The sequence below is a fragment of the Benincasa hispida genome, chromosome 11, assembly GCF_027475165.1.
Source record: "Benincasa hispida cultivar pf3 chromosome 11, pf3_genome.v1.1, whole genome shotgun sequence".
Lineage (NCBI taxonomy): Eukaryota > Viridiplantae > Streptophyta > Magnoliopsida > Cucurbitales > Cucurbitaceae > Benincasa > Benincasa hispida.
In genome coordinates, this window is record NC_143488.1 from 17,730,076 (window position 1) to 17,742,199 (window position 12,124).

The window sequence follows — 12,124 nt, forward strand, 5'->3', positions numbered from 1 at the left end:
TTCTGCCAGGATCCTCGATTCAGGTACTACCAATCATGTCAGTTTCTCTTACCAAGGATTCAGTTCCTGGCAAACGTTGCCATAGGGAGAGATAACTCTTCGAGTCGGTACTGGATAACTCTTTGAGGCAGGCTGAAGTTATTTGTTGACAAGAAGCATTATCTGTTACTGGATAATTTTTTTGTAGTTCTTCATATTAAGAGGAATTTAATCTCAGTTTCTTATCTTATTGAACAAGGCTACACCGTCTCCTTTTCTGAGAATAAAGTGTTTATTTTCAAGAATGGAATGGAGATTGGTTATGGTTCAATGGAAAATAACATATATGTACTAAGGTCGTTAGTCATAAAAGCCTTGTTTAACACTGAAATGTTTAGTACAACAATAACAGCTAAAAGACCAAAGGTTTCTCCTAAGGAAAATACCCATCTTTGGCATATGAGGTTAGGTCATATCAACCTCAATAGGATTAAGAAGTTGGTGAAAAGTGGACTTCTAAAGTGTTTAGAAGAAAACTCCCTACCGGTATGTGAATCATGCCTCGAAGGAAAGATGACCAAACGACCTTTTACTGGAAAAGGTTATAGAGCCAAGGAAGTCTTGGAGCTTGTACATTCAGACCTCTATGGTCCGATGAATGTTAGAGCTCGCGGTGGATATGAATATTTCATCTCTTTTATAGATGAGTATTCAAGGTTCGGGTATCTCTTCCTAATGCAACGAAAGTCTGAAGCCCTTGACAAGTTCAAGGAGTATAAGGATGAAGTAGAAAACTTGTTAGGTAAGAAGATAAAAATACTACGATCTGATCGTGGTGGAAAGTATATGAACCTCCAATTTCAAAACTATACGATAGAGCATGGGATTGCGTCCCAACTCTCGAACCTTGGTACACCTCAGCAGAATGGTGTATCAAAAAGGAGAAACAGAATCTTGTTAGACATGGTTCGGTCTATGATGAGTTATACTCATCTTCCAAACTCGTTTTGGGGTTATGCAGTGCAGACTGCATGTTATATATTGAACAACGTTCCCTCGAAAAGTGTTTCTGAAACACCTTTTGAGTTATAGAGACGTCGTAAAGGTAGTTTATGCCACATTAGGATTTAGAGCTTTCCGGCACATGTGCTAGTGACTAACGCAAAGAAGTTGGAACCGCGTTCGAAAGTTTGCCTCTTTGTAGGCTACCCCAAGGAAATGAGAGGAGGATACTTCTATGATCTGAGTGAGAACAAAGTGTTTGTTTCCACAAATGCTATCTTCTTGGAAGAATATCACATGAGGGATCATAAGCCACGATGTAAGCTCGTTTTACGTGAAATCTCTAGTGAGACTGAGATTGCTGAGGGTTCAACAAGAGTTGTTGAATAAGCCGACAGATCAACAAGATTTGTTGAGGTCGGGACGTCTAGTCAACCAGCTCAAGAGTTGAGACTGCCTTGACGTAGTGAAAGGGTTATGAACCCACCGAATCACTACATGGGTTTGACTGAAGTCCAAAATGTCATTACAAATGATGGGATCGAAGATCCGTTGTCTTTTAAGAAAGCAATGGAAGATGTTGACAAAGATCAATGGATTAAAGCCATAAACCAAGAAATGGAGTCTATATACTTCAATAATGTCTGGGAGTTTGTTGATCCACCTTATGGGGTAAGAACTATTGAGTGTAAGTGGATCTGTAAGCGAAATAGAGGTATAGATGGAAAGGTGCAAATCTTTAAGGCTAGACTCGTGGCAAAGGGTTATACCCAAGTTGAGGGGGTTGACTATGAGGAAACTTTCTCACCTGTTGTCATGCTTAAGTCTATCAGGATTCTCCTATCCATAGCCATGTTTTATGATTATGAAATATGGAAAATGGATGTCAATACTACCTTTCTTAATGGTAATCTTGAAGAGACCATCTATATGACTCAACAGAAGGGTTCATCGTTCCAGATCAATAGCAAAGAGTTTGCAAGCTTAATAGGTCCATTTATGGGCTAAAACAAGCATCTAGATCTTGGAACATCAAATTTGACACTGCTGTCAAGTCATTTGGCTTTGACCAGAACGTTGATGAGCCTTGTGTTTACAAGAAGATCATCAACAACTCAGTAGCTTTCCTGGTACTGTAGTAGATAATATCCTACTCATTGGGAATGATGTAGGGTATCTGACTGACAATAAGAAGTGGCTAGCTGCCCAGTTCCAAATGAAAGATTTAGGTGAGGCACAGTATGTTCTCGGGATCCAGATTATTCGGGATCGCAAGAACAAATTGTAACCCTGTCTCAGGCATTGTACATTGATCAAATGTTGATCATTTATAGGATGCAGGATTCCAAAAGGGGTTTGTTACCCTTCAGGCATGAAATCATTCTATCGAAGGATCAATGTTCTAAGACACCTCAAGAAGTTGAGGAGATGAGATGGATTCCCTATGTTTCTGCTATAGGAAGCTTGATGTATGTAATGTTGTGTACTCGACCTAACATTTGCTATATAGTGGGCATTGTCAGTTGTTATTAGTCCAATCTAGGATTTGATCACTGGAAAGAGGTCAAGACGATCTTCAAGTATCTTCGGAGAACAAGAGACTACATGTTTGTGTATGGAGATAAGGATTTGATCCTTACAAGATACACAGACTCTGACTTTCAAACCGATAAAGATTCTCACAAATTGACATCGGGGTCAGTGTTTACTCTGAATGGAGGGGCTTTAGTCCGGTGAAGCATCAAGCAAGGATGCATCGCGGATTCCACTATGGAAGCCGAATACGTAGCGGCTTGTGATGTTGTTCCAAATATGGATTTGCCTATCACATTGTATTGTGATAACAGTGGGGCTATGGCAAATTTGAAGGAGCCTCGGAATGATCGTCAGGGTAAGCATATCAAATGGAAATATCACCTGATCAGGGAGATTGTGCATCGTGGTGATGTGATAGTCACGAAGATCACATCGGAGCACAATGTTGTTGATCTATTTACAAAGGCCCTCATGGCTAAAGTATTCGAGGGTCACCTGGAGAGTCTGGGTCTGCGAGACATGCGACATCTTCTAATGCAAGTGAGAGATGATACTAGGGTATGCCCTAGTTTATTGTATATTGTACATCAGTCTCCCGAGTCATTAGAACAAGTGGGAGATTGTTGGGATTAGTGTCCTCATTCTTTCGGAGTCTCGTTGTTTTGTAAAGATACATATTGATTAATGAATAAAATAAGTGTTATTTAATTCTAGCATTTACTCATATCCAATAAACAAAGCTCTTTGGTTATCTTATGTAAACTTAAGCATGTAGATGTGATATACAAGTAGATGATGCCTTATGTGATAACCTAAATTGGTCTGTAGTATAAGGATTTAGTTGGGATACCTGATCCTAGTGACACTACGGATACGGCCTGCTTTGTAGAGGTTTGAAAGTGTTGTAAACTACTACAGATGGTAGATCTTGACCATTCATGTGGAGACGTGCGAGCGGGGGTGTCCTATACAAAGAGTTTGTATAAGACCTGGACCACGAGATGACTAGACTCTGTATATAACGCCGTTGATACTAGAGACTTTCATCTCACCTAAACGACCATAGGTGATACGACCTCAATCCTGAGTGTTTTGAGAACTCTTGCCTTTAAGGGCAGTCCTTTGATTAGTATAGGTGAGAGTGGCCAGATTGCCAACTCAACATGTTTATCTTTTTGGGGACTTGTCTAATCTGGGAGCTGGGCACTCAATCTACAAGATGGAATTCACTTCTTTCCCGAAATAGGGATAAATATAGAGATTTCTCCCTTAAGGGTTGATTCCAGGGCTTGAACATAGTGGCCACAACTTCTCTTTGGAAGAGAAGACTCAGTCATGGTAGGACTATGACTTATGTTCATTAGAGGGATCAGTGGTACTTAAAAAGACAGATGTAACTACAGGGGCATAACGGTTATTGGCCCAGCTATACTTATGAGCGATCTGTGAAGGGTTGTCGCACTGCTGATTGGTTAAGATGGACACATAATATATCTGTGGTAAGGAATGTTCAACTGTCGGTCTTTAGTGGAGTGTCTGGCATTTAACGGATGGTAGATCCCATAGTTAAAGTGTTCAGTTAGTTATTCACGTACCGTTGGAGCTTCGAGCTACAAGTCCATAAGGTCCCTTTGGTAGCTCAATGGATTCAGTTGAGGAGCAGTTCTTGGTGTTGATTTGAAATGTTCAAATTGACAAAAAGGTATTTTGATATATGATATAATCGGTATAATGTATGAGACACATCTAGTGGAAAATTGATGTAATCGAGATTTACATTAAGTACCAGGGAATAGAAAAAGAACTATGGTTTATATGTTTCATAAGATGAAATATGAAAACTATAGGTTATAAATATAGTATGATAAGTTGGTTATCATTTATATTTATAATAATATTAATTAATAGAAATTAATTATTTTTCTTTATTAACCAATGGAGTGGGTGGTTATTGGTGATTCATGGTAACCGTGAAATAAAAGGAAAATGGATTTCCTAATTTTAGTAAGTTTTCATAAAAGGTTTTTTTAGATTTCTCTCTCGCAAAAAGGATCTCACAGAGTTGTCAAGTAAATACAGATTTACTATATGACAGCTTGGGCGAGCTAAACGATCGTGCAGTGGCGAGCTAAATGATCATACAGTATTTACCAAACGATCACATAGCCTTTTCTAGACGATCGCTTGCCCAAAGTAAACGATCGTGTAGTGTTTGTAGGCGACAGACGATGAGCTACACGATGAGCTAAACGATCGCATAGCTTTTGCTAGACGATTGCATAGCTTTAGCTAAACGATTGGGCATTGACCTATACGATAGGTCTCCGTCATCTCCCACTTGCCTAGTCGTGTACATGAACGGTGTTTCCTTCTTCGTCTGCTTCATTCCAAGTTCCAACAGAGCCCACCCTCTTGATTGTCACACTAAGAATACCAAGGTAGCCTTCTTGGTTGTGTCATACTCAACTCGACACCATCGAGGTTTTGTGGAGGCCATTCGTATTGCTGAGGAGTTCGTGACTGAGGCGATCGTTGAGGACGAGCGCAAAGTGTTCCTACTGTGTTGCGGTCGTGTAGATCGAACGTTCGAGGTTACTGTTGTTTGAACGGTCGTGCTCAAATAAGCGTGGAGATACATTTTCAAATGTTCGTAGATTTTTCTCTTTGTTCATTTGAGTTTTCCTACTGTAATTTCTATATAATTGTATAAACGTATGTTTTTGTTTGACTGTAATTTGTATTGTTCATTCATGATTGTAATTTGGAATGTTCTTATTTCCACTGCTCATGGAAATATCAAGTCCGATTTCCTCCAAAAAGGCTGTCTTCACTTCCAATTGGTCTAATTCCAAGTCCTTTTGCACAACTAAGGAAAGGAGTAGCCTAATGGATGTATGCTTCACCACTGGAGAACAGACCTTAGTGTAATCTATACCTTCTTTTGTGTGAACCCTTTAGCAACTAACCTTACCTTGAACCTAGACTTTTGCACCCCTAGAATCTCTTCTTTAAATTTGTAAATCCACTTACATGAAATAGGTTTGTATCCCTTAGGCAAAGGTACTAGTCTTAAGATGTCATTTTAGTTGAGGGACTTCATTTCATCATTCATTGCCTCAATCCACTATCTAGCATCAGGGTTGTTTTTTGCTTCCTCAAAGCTAGTGGGTTCATTGCTGCTCAATGAAAATGTAGCACTTAGAACAACACTAGCAAAGTCAGACTCCTGATATCTAGCAGGTGGCACAAGAGTTCTTTTAAGTCTGTCTCTTGCGAATGAATTATTCTGTAAGTCTCCATGTGTCTTTACTTGTTCACTGGTTTCAGCAGTATCATCACCTTCAAATTCTAGATTTTGAGAGGAAGTAGAAGCTCTATGATCATTTTGAGGCTCCACCTCAAACCTTGTGTTACTTGTCTTTGAAATAGATGTAGTTGGTTGTTCAGGCATCATAAACATCTCATTCTCTCTGAATACCACATCTCTACTATTCACCATCTCTTCTCAACAGGATGCCACAGCCTATAACCCTTCATTCCCAGTGTAAAGCCTAAAAACATGCATTTTACAGCCCTAGGTTTCAACTTCCATTGACTTTAATGCACATAGCCTACACATTCAAAAACTTTCAAGTGTTTCAGCTTAGGTGGTTGTCCTGTCCACCTCTCTTCAGGAGTTTTCAACTATGGACTGATGTGGGGACCTATTAAGAGTGTATATTGTGTAGGAAACAACTTCAGCCCAATACTTTTCAGGCAATAGTGTATTGGACAGCTGACATCTAACTCTTTCCAACACTGTTCTATTCAATCTTTCAGCTACTCCATTTTGTTGAGATGTGTACCTCATTGTTCTTTGCCTGACTATGCCATTCTCCCTACAAAACAAGTTGAATTCCTTTCCACAAAACTCTAAACTATTATCAGTTCTCAAATGTTTAATATGTTTAGAGGTGTGCTTTTCAATTAAGGTCTTCCATTCTTTAAATCTACTTAACATTTCATCTTTGGATTTTGGAAAGTAAACCCAACTCTTCCTTGAGTAATCATCTACAAAGGAAAGAAAGTACCTTGCTCCACTTAGAGATGGAGAGTGAACTGAACCCCATAAGTGCACATATTCAAGGATCTCTTTAGAAGTGTGTTGTCCTTTGCGGAAACCTTGCCTTGTCGCTTTGCCTAATATTCAGTGTTCACAGAATTTTAAGTTGACTCCAACACCCCTTGGAAGAATCCCCTATTTTGAGAGTATTTGCAGCCCCCTCACACTGATATGAGAAAGCCTTTTGTGTCATAACTCATCTTCTGTGGGTTCTTCATCAGTTGCCATCAAGGCCGAATGTGCCATTTGCACATCTTTGATGACATACAAGCCGTTCATCTTGGTTGTCACCAATACTACTTTAGAGTCTTTAATTATTTCAAAGGTGCCTCTAACACCTCTATACTCACGGAAAATGACATCAAACATCGCCAAAGATAGGAGATTTCTCTTCAATATAGGAACATGCCTCACATTTCTAATCAATTTCACTGAACCATCTTGCATTTTCAAAGATAAAGACCCTATTGTAACAGCTCTGTAGGTGTTGTTGTTTCCCATGTAGATCAGCCCTCCATCCCACTTCTTGTAGGTGTAAAACCATCCTTTAGATGGTGTCATATGAACTTATCAGTCAGAATCTATCACCCAATCCTGAGTCTCCATAGTATTCTACTCTCCACCTTCTTCAATTGTAGCCAATGCATCTGAATACACAAGGGAATTCCCCCCCCCCCCCCCCCACCGCAACCTCAGTCTGTTTTCCTCCCTTATTTTATTTGTTCAGTTTCCTTTTCAAGGCATAGCAGTCCTTCTTCATGTGTCCCATTTTGTAGCAAAAATGGTATTTAATCTTGGACTTATCACCACCATTTTGTTTCCCCTTCCCGTTGTTCTTTATTTTCCCCTTTGAAAACAAGCTTTCACCTCTTTATTGATCGTTCTTGCTCATTTGTAATTCTAATTCTATGACTCTTACTGCTGATATGATTGCTTCTATTGTTATTCTTTCTCTACCATACTTCATGGTTGTCTTGACATGTTTGAATGATTTTGATAGAGGGTTTAGTAATATGAAAGCCTCATTCTCTTCCCAATATTGTCTCCTATTGATTTGAACTCTGAAGAAAATCTCTTGAACTTATTCAAATTATTCGTGAGGGACTTTGCAGCATCTATCTTATAAGTGAAAAAACTTTCCCTCAAGAAAGCTTTGTTAGGCAAGTCTTTGTTGAGATAAATCTCATTCAGTTTGTTCCAGAGGGCATAGGCAGTAGGCTAGTCAACGATCTGCTTCAAAACACTATCTGTGACATTCAAGACAATGGTTCCATAATCATTACCTCAATTGTCTCTTTCTCTGCTTCGGTGAGTGTTTCAGGGTACTTTGCAGGGTCTGTAATGGCCAATAGTGCCTTCTGTTGTCCCAAGACTGCCTTAATCTTTGCTTTCTATAGTTCAAAGTCTGTCTTACCATCAAACTTCTCAATTTCATATCTGGTGGTTGCCGTTCCTGATATTCAATATTGACTTATTTGATTCGAAGTATGCAAGAATTCAAATCTTCGATCTGTCTTGAATTGTTCGTCGAGCTCTGATAACAATTGTTGTCCCAGATGACTATGATCTTCTCATTTGCAATCACAAATTACTCAGAATTAACGGTTAAGAACAATTCAAGAATTAGAGGAGGTTGTTTTCTTAAGGCTTGAAACTCTTCTTTCGTTTACCTGATGGCAGCTCAATCGTGTAGACGAAGCTCCAAGACCTAAACATTATGTAAATGATAGAATGGAGCGCTAGACGATCGTGTAGACGATAGTTGATTGGAGCTAAACGATCGTATAGACGATTGGATGCGGAGCTAACGATCGTGTACACGATGCGATAGGAACTACACGATCATGTAAACGATACTTTAGTAAATGCTAGACGATCATAGAGTTAGAAAGAAAAAAAATACAAGAGTTTAAGTGGTTCGGCCAAAGGCCTACGTCCACTGTGCAAATCGGAAAGGCCTCTTTTATTACTTCTTCTTCAAAGTTATTACAATACGAATGCCTTGATCTCTTTCATTTTCTTACTACGTTCTTCTCACATTCGTTTTTTTTTATATACACAGGTGCAATGGTCAACGATGAAGCTCTGATGGTTACAACAACATAACAGAAAGAAATAAAAAACGTTTCAACTGCCTGCAATCTAGTTTTCTTGTTTCGGTTCTTTCTGTAATAGATTGTATGCTTTATTAAATTCTTACACTGTCGGTCCCACTCTCAAGAGTTTACAACTCCACTTCTGTCCCCAAACGAAATTTTCCAATTAGACTTAATAAAGTATCTAATATGACTTCCTTCTTTTTTCTAAGACATATCTAGTAAGTTATTTGAACTTTAAAAAGGGTCTAATTGACCACATTTATTAAACATAGATTAAAAGTTATTTGAATCGTAGTTCTGTTCATTTCTTTCTTCAGAATCACTATTCTTTTATGCTTGTAAATCATCTCTGTCATCAGCGGTGGTGTAACAGATCTTACATTTGATACTTTAGGCTATGGATGGCAGATCATGAACTGTGTTCTCATAGCAAGCTATTCAGTAAGTAGCTTTTAGTTTTTTGGACACCATTTTTTTTTTGTTTATTGAACCAACGAATATCTGCAAAAGGGTAAGGTGATAGGACATCACCGTAGTCCTGTGGCTAAATCTTGAAATATGTAAGAGCTTCCCAATTTAAAGCGGCAAAGATGCCCACAGTTTTCCCTTGATGCTTCTTTACTTTGGGTATAAATTCATTGGTTTTGTACGCTGATTGATCTTCTGTAAGTAAAGATTTTAAGAAGACATTTCTTACATAAAGTTAGGAAAAACTAACTTACTAGGTTTGGGGGTTTGACTAGTTTGTCTTTTACGTGTTAAGTTTGTTTAACTTGTGTTGATGCCTGAGATGGAGACCTTTAACATCTTGCTTTTATGTTGTCATTTACACATAAGTCTATATAAAGAGTTGTTCTCATGTGTTATGCAATCTACAGGACTAGATTTGAAGAGAGCAAGGATTTGCCTATTGTGCTAAATACAGTATTTGCAGGCAGATACTATGTAACCGAATACCTAGGATCGACCGCTTTTAGTAAAGTTGTTTAAGCACACGATCTTCATATGGGTGAAGACGTTTGCATAAAGGTCATTAAAAATGACAAAGATTTTTTCGATCAGAGCTTAGATGAAATCAAACTTCTAAATCTTGTCAACAAACATGACCCTGTAGATCAGTGCCACATTTTACGGCTTTATGACTATTTTTATCATCAGGTCTGTTTTAGCTTTTTTCCTCATGCTCACTTAGCAAATTTGAGTTGGTTTAGTGCTTCTAACTTCTGTGCAAATCTGTCTGGACTAGTAAATTGGAATATCTCTTCCCTTTATATGAACTTTTGAGTAATCTTTTGAGTACTAAAATTCAGGATATGCAATGCTATTATTTTGTTCGATTAGGGTTTTTTTCCTACTCGAATGTTATTTTGAGATTGTTTGTGCTTGGTGTGAGGTAAGCTATTCAATGAAAAATGGCTACTATGAAGTAAAATATAGCTGAAGAAGATGGTGGAGACCGTTTGAAGAGCAAGTTTGATGCTCCAAATCTTAAGGTATTTACAAAATTTTCTGTTTATATATCCAAAATTTATCTGAGTTTTTTTAGGAATCCTCTTTTATTGAGTGTTTGGTAGGATTAAATGTCGATTACAATTAGTTTTTGTTACATTTGTTAAGTTGAATCAAACCAATAAATCCTCTTTTAAATGCTTAAACAATGCTTTGGGCAATGGTTTGATTTTTCTAATATGTTTAAACAGTGCTTTTGTTTTTCCTTTTTCTTTTTCCATTACTTTACCATTTGATGATATTAAAAAATGCTCAATCTTCAACAAACTCTCCGAGCGATATTTAAGCTAATTCCTCTTCGCATTGCTCCTTTTATTGCTTTCGGACTTCAAATCTCTTAGTCAAGTATATATATCTATCCTTTTTGTTATTCAATTTTATTATTTTTTTTTCAAGTTTATATATAAAGTAAACACCTCTACCTTTATATAGGAGTATCAGTTTCTTCCAAAATTTCAAGGTACATGCAATGGTTATTATTTCATTGATGTAGGTGCTCAAAGCGAGAAGTTCAAGGTGAGCTACGTTATTCTTGTGGAGGTAGGAATATAGTGAGTGAGATTTGGCTAGGATTACTTCATACAGGATTGATAGATGTAATCTTTTTAATTGTTCTTAAAGGGGATGGGGGTTGTTGATTGTACAATACTTTATGAGGTTGTAATATTGACAATGTTAAAGAAGTGAAGTTTTTATAAAGAGATATTGATAGAAATTTGATTGATATATAAGACTGACAATGTGTGTATTGTTTATTTGATTGATGAATGTATGTCATATATATACCAAATGTGATTGTTGGATCAAAATACATGAGCAATTATAGGTAAAAATGTTAACATTACTAATTTTTCTAAAAAAATCACAAGCAAATTTCTTGACGGTTTTTCCTTGTCAAGATTATAGATATTCTTGACATTTTAAACAGGTCAAGAACACCGATATTCTTGACATTTCTAACATGTCAAGTAGGATATATCTTGACGTTTTTTAAATGTCAAGTTCACAAAATTTCTTGACGTTTTTTCCTTGTCAAGAATGCTCATATTATTGACATTTCAAACATGTCAAGTGTTTGTGTTTCTTGACATTTTCTAAATGTCAAGTGTCACTTTTCTTGACGTTTTTAAAATGTCAAGAAAATCAACATTCATGACACTAGCTGACAAGGAAACTTGACACTTAGAAAATGTCAAGAAACACAAACACTTGACATGTTTGCTAGGCTAGATTTTGACATCAATCAAGGCACAACGTTTTTTAACTATCAACATTCATGCCAATTTTCATGTATTCTTTGCTAGGCTAGATTTTGATGCATGTTATGCCTCATCTTATAGTTTTAACCTCAAGTAGCTAATCCAAATATTGGGATAAGGATTAATGCATAATATGTTTGTATGAATGTGCTAATTACGAGTACCAATTCCTAAGCATGCTTCTGAGTAAACTTGAGGTGTTTTAGGATAGCCCTTTTGCCACGTTGCATTACTATGATAGTTCAATAACACAATCAATTAGTAACTTAGGGGCTTCTCAGGATATTAATTGTCTTAGTGAAATCCCCGAGGCTTAGTGTGGGTGTTTGGTATTTATGGACGCTTACCAAACCCATTTTATCGAGCATCTAGTTTAATCAAGAAATTAATTAATGCATTAGGGCGCTTGACTCAGCTTTTGCACAAGTAGGCTAGGCATATTAATTCATGAGAATTCATTAATAGAAATCCGATGATCAATCTCTAGCCACACGATGCGACCATTGTTTCGTCTTCTCCATCGAAATGCACTGTAACCTTCACGTTTGAAGCTTCATGAATGACTCAAAAACCAAAACGAATACATACTCGATTGCAAGAATTAATGCCCAAAAACGCAGGAACCCTTACAAATTAAC